The sequence below is a fragment of the Protopterus annectens genome, chromosome 1.part0 (genome assembly GCF_019279795.1).
Source record: "Protopterus annectens isolate FY-2018-M chromosome 1.part0, PAN1.0, whole genome shotgun sequence".
NCBI lineage: Eukaryota > Metazoa > Chordata > Ceratodontiformes > Protopteridae > Protopterus > Protopterus annectens.
Genome location: NC_056725.1, coordinates 1,913,614,600 through 1,913,629,024, shown reverse-complemented (window position 1 = coordinate 1,913,629,024; position 14,425 = coordinate 1,913,614,600). Strand labels below are relative to the sequence as shown.

Genomic DNA, 14,425 nt, shown 5'->3' with positions numbered 1-14,425 from the left:
AGAGGCATTAGAGGCAGGATCCATGGTGGGGAATGCGTCAGGCTCCTCAGGAGTGGGTACCAGTGTTGTCTTGGCCAGTCTGGAGCAATGAGAATCATCTTTGGTCTGTCTGCTCTGGTTTTTAATAGAACTTTGGGCAGCAGAGGAAGAGGTGGAAAGGCATAAACTGTCTTTGTTGTCCAACTGAAAGAGAGTGCATCCACTTTCCAGGCCTGTGGATGAAAGGTCCTTGAGCAGAATTTTGCCAATTGGTGATTTCTGTGGGACGCAAAGAGATCTATGTCTGGCCTTCCCCATGCTTGAATTATCTTTGAAAAAACTTGAGGATGCAACTTCCATTCGTGTGGATCTGTCATATTTCTGCTTAGGTTGTCTGCCAGCGTGTTTTCCTTGCCTGGTAGGAACTGTGCTTGAAGCTCGATTTGTAATTCCAGAGCCATGTTCCAAAGAGACATGGCTAGCCTGCATAGGGGGTATGAATGGGTTCCTCCCTGTTTTTTTATGTACCACATTACTGTGGTGTTGTCTGTCCTTATCAATAGCTGGCCTGGATACAGTAGGACTTTGAAAGCTATAATAGCATTTATTACTGCTAGCATTTCCTTTTGATTGATGTGTAGGTGCTTTTCTTTTTGGGACCATTTGCCCTGAATGCACCGATCTGTCATGTGCGCCCCCCAGGTGTAATCCGAGGCGTCTGTTGTGATGACTTGATTTGCTTGAGTTAGTTGCCCTTGTTTCTCTGGGGTGAGGTAGGCCATCTGGGTGTTTGTATCCAAGTTGGAACCCAGGAAAATTATTGTTTGAGAGGGTATTAGCCTTGATTTCTTTTTGTTGACTGTGTATCCCAGAGAATTCAACAACATTACAAACGCCAGATGTTTCAGAAGTATGTGCTTGCTGTCCGCTTGGATCAGGCAGTCATCCAAATTTGGGTATATTTGTATCCCTTGAAGTCTGCAGTAGGCAATTACTGATGCCAGGCATTTCGTGAACACTCTGGGCGCAGTAGATAAGCCAAAGGGCAATGCAGAGAATTGATAATGTGTTGAACCTGCAAGAAATCTGAGGTATCTTCTGCAATCTTGTCTGATTGGGACATGCAGGTATGCCTCCTTGAGGTCCAATGTTACCAGCCAAGACTCCTTGCCCAGCATGGGAAGAAGCTGCTGTAATGTGAGCATCTTGAATTTTGGCACAAGTAAAAATGTGTTTAGGATGGATAGGTCCAAAATAGGTCTCCAATCTTTGCCCTTCCTTGGTACCAGAAATAGTCTGGAATAAAAACCTTGACCCTGTTCTTGTGCAGGTACCTCTTGAATAGCTTTCATGTCCATGAGATCTGAAATTTGCTTTTGTGCCTCTGCCCTTTGATTGTGTGGCAGGTTTGGCATGCCTCTCATTTTTGGAAGGGTGTGAAAATGGAATCTGTAGCCTCTGTCTATAATGTCCAGGATCCATTTGTCTTTTGTGACAATATGCCAATTTTTTGAAAATAATGCCAGTTTTCCGCCTAAAGGTGCTGCCATTTGAGCCTTGCTTGGCATGCAAAGGGGAAAGTCATTGGTTCTGCTTTCTGAATGGCTGTGAACTATCCTCACCACCTCTTTGTGTAGGTGCTTGCCATTGTCTGCCTCTAAACAATTCTTGAGATTGCCCTCTACCCCTCGGGCGCCTGTATCTACCTCTTTGGGGTCTGTCCGTAGCTGGAAAGGACCAATTTTTTGAAGGCCAATTTCTACTGAAACGTGGAGGTTGTACCTGTAGGAAATCTTTCACTGTTTGCATTGATTTTGCCTTTTCCTCCATTTTCTTTAATACCTCCTCAGCTTTAACACCAAACAATACATCTTTTTGCAGAGGTGCATCCAGTAATTTAGCTTTAACATGATCTGGTAAGGTTTGCTCTTTGAGCCAAGCATGTCTACGTATGACTGATCCGGTAACAGCAGCTCTACATGAAGCCTCTAAAGCATCAAAACCACATTGCAAGGTATGTTTACCCACTTGTTCTGCACTATGTAACAAATCCTGCAACTCCTTCAAGTCTGGTTGTTCAGGTTGTGACATTTTGCTTTTCAACTGTGATAACAGAAACTGTTGGTACTTTAACATATGGAACTTACAGTTAAATGCCCTCATGGTTAAGGTGGCCGAGGTGTATACCTTCTTCCCCCACCTTTCTAAAGCTCTGGAATCTCTCTCTGAAGGTAATGGATTTTCAGCAGTGGAGGCCTTAATTCCCTTGGGACCCTGTGAGACAGTTTCTGGGTCAGCCGCATGGCTTTTGTATAGGAATTGGAGTGAATCAGGCACCCGGTAATACCTGTCAGGCTTGACTGGAGCTGGAGGTAAAGAATCTGGGTTAAGGCAGGCCTCCGAATACACATCATCTAGTATGTCTAAGACAGGGGGTATAGCCAGATGCCTGTGCTGAGGGAGCAAGAGGAAATCCCTAAGCCTTTTCTTGGAGTCTGAGTACTCTTGGCCTTCCCAGTGGAAGTGTTCCCTCAACGTATGTAAGGTTTCCCCAAAAGAGTAATCCTCAGTGGGGGAGACAGAGGGAATGGACTCCTCTGCATCAGAATCTTCAAAAGGGGAGTATGAATGTTCCTGGTCTTCAGAATGTTCTGAAATAATGGAGGCCTGGTCTGAGGAAGGGGATTCCTCCTCCACTCTGGGCCTTGTGTCCGGGAGGGGTTGAGAACCCCTGATAAGAGTAATCAAAACCTCAGCCATTTTGAGCATCTGCTTTTTAGGCATGGGGCCTTGAGAGGGGCCCTGTGGAGCTTGTCTTTTAGTATGCATGGCTGCTTTAGACTTAGTGAAAGCCTTGATGGAAAAAGAAGAGGAAGGCCTGAAGACACCTTGAGAGGTGGCAGGCCTGTCTAAACTCTGAGTTTCATCGCCAAGAGTGGCTTCGGTATCTGTAGTCGGGGTGTGGGCCGAAGAGCCTGCGACCTCGGGCACTGAAGACACCACCAATGAAGTGTCATCGGTAGTCAGGGGCTGCGTAGGCGCCTCACTGAGAACCGGACCACCTGTAGTCGGCTTTGGCGTGGTGTCGGTAGAAGTCGCAGACCTTGTATGTCGGTCCTTATCCTTGCATCTTTTACTCAAAACTGGAGTCGGAGTATCCGACGACAATGTAATTAAACTTTTTGCCAAAATAGTGTTGGGCGAACTCCGCCCGACGCTTAATAGTGCGTCTGTTGAATGTAGTACAAAAACGACAGGCCGAGACGTTGTGGTCTGGGCCTAAGCAAGGAATGCAGAGGGAATGAAAATCCTTATGCGGTATTTGCTTCCCACATGAAATGCAATTATTAACTTTGTCTGACATCGGTCTGAGGCAAGAAAAGTTTCCCCAACGGGGTACTTAGCTTTCAAGAAGACTTCGGTTGAAAAATATTCGTATTCTCAGGAGCTGGCCGACCGGCACTTGTGAACTGCTTCTGCTTCGGGCACCGCGCGGCAAGAAAGACTGGAGAAAATGGCGTTGGCTGGTTCTTTTATACCCCTGTCGCACTGACGTCAGGGAAGAAGCGACGACATCCGACGCCGGACCTAGACTTTGGAATTCGGCCGACCGAGGACCCGCCTGACGGCAGGAAAACCCATCTGTTATGACTGCTGCTGTATGCACGAACATCCACATTGCAGAGTATGTTTTCCCAGCTGTTCAACTGCATGCAATAAATCCTGCATTTCTTTACAATCAGGAGCTTCTGAGCTTGCAAGCATTTTCTGTTTTAACTGAGCCATTAAATATTGTTGGTACTTAAGCATGTGAAACTGGCAATTTAAAGCTCTTACTGCATAAAGTTGCAGAAGTGTATACTTTCTTCCCCCATTATCCAAAGCTCTGGAATCTCTGTCAGAGGGTACTGGATATTTTGCAATGGAAGCCTTAACCCTTTTTGGACCCTGGGAAATAGTTTCTGGATCAGCAGAAGGGTTTTTATAAAGAAACTTGTGAGAGTCAGGGACTCTATACCACCTATCTGGCTTGGCTGGTGCAGGGGACAAAGAATCAGGAGATAAGCTGGATTCACAGAACACATCATCCACAATATCTAGCACAGGCGGAATAGCCAGGGGCCTGTGCTGAGGCAATAAAAGGAAATCCCTGAGCCTTTTCTTGGATTCTGAGTAATCCTGACTTTCCCAATGGAAATGCTCCCTCATGGTATGTAAAGTTTCCCCAAAAGAATAATCCTCAGGAGGAGAGGCTGAAGGGATAGATTCTTCAGCATCAGAGTCCTCATAGGGGGGTAGAGAGTATCCCTGGTCTGAAGAGGAATCAGAGGAAATGGAAACCTGATCAGAGAAATCATAGTCTGTATCCTGCCTAGGCCTTTTCTCAGGAGGGGGATAGCAACCCCTGATTAGAGTAATGAGGTCTTCGGCCATTTTGAGCATCTGTTTCTTAGGCATGGAGGACTGTCCAGGAGAATGCTGTACTTGTTTCTTTGTCTTTAACGGTACTTTCGTCTTGGCTGTTGTTTTAATGGTAAGTTGTGAAGGTCTGAAAACACCCTCAGAAGCCGATGCCTGCTCGGCGGCTCCGGACCCATCTGAGGGATTAGTTTCCGTAGGCCCAATTCTTTGAGTTTCCAGTGGCCTAAGTTATCTCCACGTTGGAGTCGGAGGCGGCCTGTAGCTCTGAGGTAGCGGGTGTCAGGGGCTGAGAAAGCGCCTCACTGGGAACCGGCGACTGGCCTAGAAGAGGTTTTGTCGTCGATTTTGGACCTCGGATGCCTGTCTTTATCCTTGTCCTTGCGTTTTTTCAGTATTGCGGTCGTCGGTTGATCCGGCGGCATAGTATAATTGAACCTTCAGCCAAAGTAGAACAAAGCAAAATCAAAACGTCTTTTTATAGTACGTTTGTTAAATCTGGCACAAAACCGACAACTAGTGACGTCGTGATCAGGGCCTAGGCATGGAATACAGTAAGAGTGGAAGTCCTTATGAGGTATTTGCTTCCCACAAGAAATACAATTATTAACTTTTTCTGACATCGGTCTGAGGCAAGAAAAAAGTTTCCCCAACGGGGTACTTAGCTTTATTGAAGACTTCGGATCTGAAATTAGACTTCAAAAATCTCAGGAGTCGGCCGACCGGCACTTGCGAACTGCTTCTGCTTCGGGCACCGCGCGGCAAGAAAGACTGAAGAAAATGGGGTTGGATGCATCTTATATACCCCTGGCACACTGACGTCAGGGAAGAAGCGACAGCAACCGACGCCAGACCAAGACTTTGGAACTCTGGCCGACTGTGGGACCGCCTGACGGCAGGATGACACAAGTGTAATGACTGCAGCAGTGTAGCACGATGAACATCCCTTATTCTGGGGGACTTCAACCAAGATTGGTTCACCTGTATATCAGAACCACCAAATATTCTAAAATCTCCATGGCTACCAGCAGCTAGTCCAAATTCCAACTAGATGTGATAAAAAATCGGAAAGGGAATCCATCCTTGACTGGGTCCTAACAACCCCACATTGTACCCTCAACACAGGCAGTCTCCCAGACACCTTAAGTGACCACAACATAATATACTTTATACGTAGTAGAACAAGAATAGTACAGTTTTGTACCAACCATAAATGTAGACGTTCGAGTATAAACACTGCTGCAGTCATTACACTTGGGTTATCCTGCCGTCAGACGGTTCCCCAGTCAGCCTGAGTTTCAAAGTCTTGGTCCGGCATCGGTTGCTGTCGCCTCCTCCCTGATGTCAGTGCGACAGGGGTATACAAGATGAAGCTGACGCCATTTTCTTCAGTTTTTCTTGCCCCAGACGTCAGGTGCCCCCAAATACGTAGGCAATTCAAATTGCTAATAAAACATATATAAGAAAAGCAAACAACAACTTTCAGTTACCAGCAAATACTCCCCATAGGTAGCAAAGGGTAGAAGACATAGGTACGCAACAGCAAGTAAGAGGGGAAGGAGGGAGGGTAACCTGGACAGCAGCAGTGTTTACACTCGAACATCTACATTTATGGTAGGTACAAAACTGTACTATGTTCATCGTGTTACACTGCTGCAGTCATTACACTTGGGTGGAATCCCAAAGCTGAGGTAGGGTCTGGATTTGGAGTATAAAGGCAAATGGTAATGCTTGGTGAAGGTATGCACAGAACTCCATGTTGCGGTTTCCAAAATATCCTTGGTAGGTACTCCTCTGAGGTAGGCAGTTGAAGTGGCTGTTGCCCTGGTGGAGTGAGATCTAAAGCTGCTAGGTACAGGTATTCCATGGTGAGTATAGCAGAAATGTATACAATGTCCTATCCATTTTGAGATAGTTTGTTTTGAAATGGCTTTTCCCTGTGCTCCTGCAGCATATGCTACCAATAATTGCTCAGATTTTCTGAAAGCTTTCGTTTTGTCCAAGTAGAAGCGTAACTGCCTGTGAATGTCCAAAGAATGTAGTAGTCTCTCCCCTTTGTTCTGTGGTTTTGGATAGAAAGTTGGCAAGTGAATAGTTTGGTTTAGAGCCACACTTGATACCACCTTTGGCATAAAAGTAGGGTTAGTTCTTAAAGACACCCTGTCCTGGTGGAAAATGAGGAAAGGTTCCACTGCCATTAGTGCGTGTAATTCCGAAACTCTTTGTGCTGATGTTATTGCCAGTAGCAGAGCAGTTTTCCAAGAGATGTATTTTAATTCTGCTGTGTTAGCTGGCTCAAAAGGAGGTAGAGTTAATTTTTCCAAAACAAAGTTGAGGTCCCAAGTTGGGGTAGGTGCTCTACGGGGCGGTCTTATGTTTTTAGCCCCTCTGAGGTACTGTTTGAGCAAAGGATTAGAAAAAAATGGTGGATCCGTATTGTAATGAGCAGAAATGGCTGAGGCTTGGATCTTGATGGATGAGAAGGAGAGGCCCTTATCCAGCATCTCAGTTAAATATTGAAGTATCTGAGGAATGTTTGGGACAAGAGGGTCAAGGCTGTGCGCCTGGTTCCAGACACAGAATCTCTTCCATTTATCCGAGTAGGCTTTCCTGGTGGTAGGCCTTCTGGCCTCCAGAATGACATCCATAACAGCTTTGGAGAGAGGCATTGCTTGCTTGACTAAGGAATTTTCCATGCAGCTAGGTTTAAGGTCTTTAGCTGGCTGTGAAGTATCTGATTGTTGTGCTGTGTTGGCATATGTGGGATTTTGAGGCAAAATCCAGGGTGGTTCTTGTGCTAAGTTCTTTAAGATTGGGTACCAGTGCTGGCATGGCCAGTCTGGTGCAATCAGGATCATCTTTGGCTCTTCTTGCCTGGCTTTTATGAGTACCTTTGGAAGGAGAGGTAAAGGAGGGAAAGCGTATACTTGCAGGTTTTTCCAGCTGAATGAGAGGGCATCCACTTTCCATGCTTGTGGATGGTAATTCCTTGTGCAGAATTTCTGCAGCTGGCAGTTCATTGGGGATGCAAAAAGATCTATGTCCAATCTCTACCATTTTTGTGTTATCATTCTGAATATTTGTGGATTCAATTCCCATTCGTGGGGATCCATGATGTTTCTGCTTAGGTCGTCTGCCAGTGTGTTTTTCTCCCCTGGCAGGAATTGTGCTTGCAGATGAACTTCGTAGTATAGAACTGTGTTCCACAAGGTCATGGCTTGTCTGCAGAGGGGGTAGGTGTGTGTGCCCCCTTGCTTGTTTATGTACCACATAACTGTAGTGTTGTCTGTCTTTAGTAGTAGCTGTCCCGGATGCAGCAGGTCCTTGAAAGCTATAAGTGCATTTTGTACAACTAGCATCTCTTTTTGATTGATGTGAAGATGCCTTTGCTCTGTGGGCCACTCGCCCTGAATACATTTTCCTGCCATTTGTTCTCCCCCAGGCATAATCCGATGCATCTGTTGTCAGTGTTTGCCTGGCTGTGGGTTGAGTAAAAGACTGTCCCTTGTTGAGGTGACAAGCTTGAGCACACCATCGAAACTCCTGTTGAAGGCAAGGAATAAGTGGTACAACTGTTTCCAAACTTTGACAGTGTTGAGACCATACTCTCTTTAGGTACCATTGTAGTTTCCTCATATGCAGTCTGGCATATGGAAGGCATATGGAATTAGTAGTATGCAAGATGCCATGTAGCCCAAGGCCTGCAGAAATTTTCTTGCAGGGAGCTGGGTTTTTGTTGCCATCAATTGAAAGTACTGAGTCAGTTGTCCTTGTTTGTCTGGCGTGAGATAAGCCATCTGGGCCGTTGTGTTCAAGCTGGCACCCAGGAATATTATCTGTTGTGAGGGCACTAGTTTTGATTTTTTTTTTTCGTTTACTGTGTACCCCAGGCAGCTTAAAATCTTTTTTTACGAATGCCACATGCTTTAGAAGAATGTCCTTGCTCTCTGCTTGAATCAGGCAGTCGCCCAGGTATGGATAAATTTGAATTCCTTTTTGCCTGCAAAATGCAATTACTGGTGCCAAGCACTTTGTGAAGACCCTGGGCGCAGTAGATAAGTCAAAGAGCAGTGCAGAGAATTGATAGTGCATTGAACCAGTGAGAAATCTGAGGTATCTTCTGCAGTTTTGTCTGATAGGGACATGCAGGTATGCCTCCTTGAGGTCCAAAGTCACAAAAAGCTTTCTTGCCCAGCATGGGAAGAAGCTGCTGTAGTGTCAACATTTTGAATTTCGGAACATCCAGGTAAGTGTTTAGAGAAGAAAGATCCAGAATGGGTCTCCAGGCTTTGTCCTTTCTGGGAACCAGAAAGAGTCTTGAGTAAAATCCTTGTCCTTGCTCCTGTGGTGGTACCTTTTGAATAGCTCTCATATCCATGAGTGCTCTAATTTGTTTTTGAACCTCTGCCCATTGATTTGGTGGCAGATTTGGCATTCCTTTTAACCTTGGCAGAGTATGAAAGTGGAACCTATAACCTTGAGATACAATGTTGAGAACCCATTCGTCTTTGGTGATGCAATGCCAATTGTGATAGAAAAGTGCCAGTTTTCCTCCTTAGGGGGCTGCCAAGTAAGAGCTGTTTGGCAGCTGTAGTGGGAAGTCATTCAGGCTGCTTTTTATAAGGTTGTGGCCTGTCTTCCCCTTCTTTCTGGCCTGGTGTACCCCATTGTCGAGGCCTGTAAAGACCTTGTGCTTGACCTCTACGTCTTGGACGTCTGTATCTGCGCCTTTGAGGTCTGTCTGTGACTGGAAAGGACCAATTCTTTGTTGGCCAATTTCTGCTAAAATGAGAAGGCTGAACCTGTAAGAAATCCTTCACCATTTGCATAGATTTTGCCTTATCCTCCATCATCTTCAATACCTCCTCTGCCTCAACTCCAAACAACACATCCGCTGCAAAGGTGCATCCAATAATTTTACCTTAACATGATCTGGTAACGTATGTTCTTTTAACCAAGTATGCCTTCTAATGACAGAGCCTGTAACTGCTGCTCTACAGGAGGCCTCTAAGGAATCAAACCCACATTGCAAAGTATGTTTTCCCACTTGTTCAACTGCATGCAATAAATCCTGCATTTCTTTAAAATTAGGAGGATCTGAATCTGGAAGCATCTTTTGTTTCAAATGAGACATCAACAATTGCTGATATTTTAGCATGTGAAACTGGCAATTTAAGGCTCTCATTGCTAAAGTTGCAGACGTATAAACCTTTCTTTCCCCATCTGTCTAATGCTCTGGAATCTCTGTCAGAGAGAATTGGTTTTTTTCTGATGAGAGCTTAATCCCTTTGGGTCCCTGAGAAATAGTTTCAGGGTCAGCAACAGGGCTTTTATACAGAAATTTGAGAGTCAGGGACTCTAATACCCATCAGGTTTAACTGGGGCTGGAGGTAAGGAGTCAGGGTTTAAGCTGGATTCAGTGTACACATCATCCACAATATCTAACACTGGCGGAATAGCAAGGGGTCTGTGTTGACCCAATAAAAGGAAGTCTCTGAGCAATCCTGGCCTTCCCAGTGGAAATGCTCCCTCATGGTATGTAAGGTCTCCCCAAAGGAATAGTCCTCAGGAGGAGAGGCTGATGGAATTGATTCCTCAGCATCAGAATCCTCATAAGGGGGTAAGGAATATCTTAGGTCTGAGGATAAATCTGAAGAAATGGACACCTGGTCGGAAGATTCGTACTCTGCACCCTGTCTAGACCTTTTATCAGGAGGGGGATGGGACCCCCTGATCAGGGTGATTACGTCTTCGGCCATTTTGAGCATTTGTTTCTTAGGCATGGAAGCCTGTCCTGGAGAATGCTGCATCTGTTTCTTTGTTTTTAAGGGGGCCTTAGACTTAGCAGAGGGTTTAATGGTTAACTGGGTAGGTCTGAAAACACCCTCTGAGGCAGTGGATTGCACAGCTACTTCGGTTCCCTCTGAAGGGTTAGTTTCGGTAGGCTGAAAACCTACAGCGCCCGAAGGCCCAGCCAGCTCCACGTGGGAGTCGGAGGCGGTCTGTGGTTCTGTGGAAGCGGTCGTTAGGGGCTGCGTAGACGCCTCGCTGAAAACCGGAGAACCGGCGACTGGCCTGGAAGAGGCCTCGTCGTCAGTTTTGGGCCTCGGATGCCTGTCCTTGTCTTTGCACTTTTTATGTATTTTGGTCGTCGGAAGTTCCGACGGCATGGTGTAATTGAATTTTCTGCCAAAACAATGTCGGGCAAAATCAAACCGACGTTTAATAGTGCGCTTGTTAAACCTAGCACAAAACAGACAACCAGTGACGTCATGGTCTGGGCCTAGGCATGGGATACAATAGGAATGGAAATCCTTATGAGGTATTTGCTTCTCACAAGAAATACAGTTATTAACTTTTACTGACATCGGTCTGAGGCAAGAAAAAGTTTCCCCAACGGGGTACTTAGCTTTGTAGAAGACTTCGGTTCTGGATTCGGAATGAAAATCTCAGGAGTCGGCCGACCGGCACTTGCGAACTGCTTCTGCTTCGGGCACTGCGTGGCAAGAAAGACTGAAGAAAATGGCGTCGGCTGCATCTTATATACCCCTGTCGCACTGACATCAGGGAGGAGGCGACAGCAACCGACACCGGACCAAGACTTTGGAACTCAGGCCGACTGGTGTAATGACTGCAGCAGTGTAACACGATGAACATATGCAAAACCACTAACTATACATCCACTAGAAATACAAAAAAATTCTCTCCTGAGGTCCTCAACACTTTACTCTGTAACTGTGACTGGACCCCCCCTAAAAACCCTCCCACTTGACCAGGCTGTAGCATATTTCAACAAAACATTTCTACAACACCTAGACACTGTCGCTCCATTGCGCAAAATCAAGGTTAGAAAGTACAGTTTTGTACCTACCATAAATGTAGATGTTCAAGTGCTCATACAGCTGCAGTCATTACAGATGGGTTATCCTGCTGTCAGGCGGGTCCTCGGTCGGCCGAATTCCAAAGTCTAGGTCCGGCGTCGGTTGTCGTCGCTTCTTCCCTGACGTCAGTGTGGCAGGGGTATAAAAGAGGCAGCCGACGCCATTTTCTTCAGTTTTTCTTGCTCCAGATGTCAGGTGCCCCCAGAAGGAAGGCAAAACAATGTTATGCAAACATGCAATATAGATAAATCAAAAAACAGTAGTTGCAAGCAAATACACCATAAAAGAATACCCCAAATAGGTTGTATGATAAAGGTGTTTGTCATAAGGCCTGTCCTAAGAGGGGACGGAGGGGGGGGGTAACCTGGACTGCAGCTGTAGGAGCACTCGAACATCTACATTTATGGTAGGTACAAAACTGTACTATGTTCATCGTGCATACAGCTGCAGTCATTACAGATGGGAAGAATCCGAAAGCTAAGTAAGGGTGGTAGGCACTAAGTGGAACTAGGAGGAGCGAGGATGCCCTGCAAGACTGCTGTGGCAAAGCCCGCTCTAGATTTAGAGTATAGTGGAAGGTGGTAGTGCTTGGAGAAAGTGTGCACTGAACTCCAAGTAGCTGCTTCCAAAATGTCCTTGGTAGGGACCCCCCTGAGGAAAGCTGCAGAGGTAGCTGTGGCCCTGGTGGAGTGGGATCTGATGTATGCAGGCACAGTTTTTCCATGAAATGAGTAACAAAAGCGTATGCAGTGGGCTATCCATTTTGAAATTGTCTGTTTGGAAATAGCCTTTCCTTGAGCACCTGTAGCATAGGACACAAAGAGTTGCTCAGATTTCCTGAATGGCTTTGTTCTGTCCAAATAATAACAAAGTTGTCTGTGAATGTCCAAGGAATGTAGTAGTCTTTCCCCTTTGTTCTGTGGATTTGGATAAAAGGTAGGTAAGTGGATAGTCTGATTAAAAGCTACACTGGATACTATCTTTGGCATAAAGGTAGGGTTGGTTCGTAAGGAAACTCTGTCCTGATGGAAAATGATGAATGGTTGCACAGCCATGAGGGCCTGTAGCTCCGAAACCCTGCGTGCTGAGGTGATAGCCAGAAGGAAGGCTGTTTTCCATGACAAGTATTGTAGCTCTGTTGAAGAAGCTGGCTCAAAGGGGGGAAGGGTCAGCTTTTCCAATACGAAGTTGAGGTCCCAAGCTGGAACTGGTGGTTTCCTTGGGGGTTTTATATTCTTTGCCCCTCTGAGGAACTGCCTTAAGAGAGGATGTGAGAATAAAGGAGGGTCGTCTGTGTTGTAATGTGCAGAAATGGCTGAAGCGTGGATCTTGATGGAGGAGAAGGAAAGGCCACTGTTCAACATCTCAGCTAGGTACTGTAAAATTTGAGGTATATTTATTACCCAAGGATTCTGGCCCTTTTCTTGATTCCAGGAACAAAATAGTTTCCATTTGGCGGAGTAGGCCTTTCTAGTAGAAGGTCTTCTGGCCTCCAAGATGACATCCTGCACCTCCTTGGACAGGAGAGTCTGTTGGGAAATTAAGGAATTCTCCATGCAGCTAGATTTAGGGTTTTGAGCTGGCTGTGAAGGGTTTTGTAGTTGTGCTGGGACAACAAAAGAGGGACTAGAGGTAGGATCCATGGTGGGGAGTGTGTCAGGCTCTTTAGGAGCGGATACCAGTGCTGTCTTGGCCAGTCTGGAGCAATGAGAATCATTTGTGGGCTCTCTGCTCTGGCTTTTAATAGAACCTTGGTCAGTAGAGGAAGAGGCGGGAAGGCATAGACTGTCAATGTTGCCCAATTGAAAGAGTGCGTCCACTTTCCAGGCCTGTGGGTGATAGGTCCTTGAACAAAATTTTTTCAACTGGTAATTTCTGTGGGTAGCAAATAGATCTATGTCTGGCTGTCCCCATGCCCGAGTTATCTTTGTGAAAACTTGAGGATGCAACTTCCATTCGTGTGGATCTGTCATATTTCTGCTTAGGTTGTCTGCCAGTGTGTTTTCCTTCCCTGGCAGGAATTGTGCCTGTAGTTGAATTTCCAATTCCAGTGCTGTGTTCCATAGGGTCATGGCTTGCCTGCACAGGGGGTATGAATGAGTTCCCCCCTGTTTGTTTATGTACCACATGACTGTGGTGGTGTCTGTCCTTATCAATAACTGGCCTGGATGCAGTAGGTCTTTGAAGGTCATAAGAGCATTTTGCACGGCTAGCATCTCCTTTTGGTTGATGTGTAGGTGCTTTTCTTTTTGGGACCACTTTCCCTGAATGCACTGATCTGCCATGTGTGCTCCCCAGGCGTAGTATGAAGCGTCTGTTGTGATAATTTGAGTTGCTTGAGGTACACAAAGGGAGACCTGTGTTTCTTCGGCATGCTTGAGCCCACCACAAAAATTCCTTTTGAAGGCATGGAATGAGTGGTATAATTGTTTCCAAGCTGTGGCTGTGTTGAGACCATACATTTTTTAGGTACCATTGAAGTTTCCTCATATGCAGCCTTGCACATGGGATTAGTAGGATGCAAGATGCCATGAATCCCAGAGCCTGCAGGACTTTCCTTGCAGTTAAGCCTGGTGAAAGTTGCCATTATGCTGAAGAATTGAGACAGTTGCCCTTGTTTGTCTGGCGTGAGGTAGGCCATCTGGGTGGTTGTATTTAAGCTGGCACCCAGGAAAATTATCTGTTGAGATGGTATTAGTTTTGATTTCTTTTTGTTCACTGTGTATCCCAGGAAGTTTAACAGTCTTATTACAAACGCCAGATGCTGCAATAGAATGTCCTTGCTGTCCGCTTGGATCAGGCAGTCGTCCAGATATGGGTAGATTTGTATTCCTTGTAGTCTGCAGAAGGCAATTACTGATGCCAGGCATTTCGTAAACACTCTGGGTGCAGTAGATAAGCCAAAGGGCAATGCAGAGAATTGGTAACGGGTTGAACCTGCAAGAAATCTGAGGTATCTTCTGCAATCTTGTCTGATAGGTATGCCTCCTTGAGGTCCAATGTTACCAGCCAAGACTCCTTGCCCATTTTGGCACCTGTAGATATGTGTTTAGGATGGATAGGTCTAAGATAGGTCTCCAATCTTTGTCTTTCCTTGGTACCAGGAATAGTCTGGAATAAAAACCTTGACCTTGTTCTTTTGCAGG

General features: G+C 45.8%; 1 protein-coding gene across 2 annotated transcripts in view; it reads right to left on the bottom strand.

The window, feature by feature from the left end:
• The window catches only part of SENP6 (SUMO specific peptidase 6), a gene marked incomplete in the record, with an annotated part of 3,063,818 nt that overhangs the window by 2,015,158 nt on the left and 1,034,235 nt on the right, over positions 1–14,425 (bottom strand).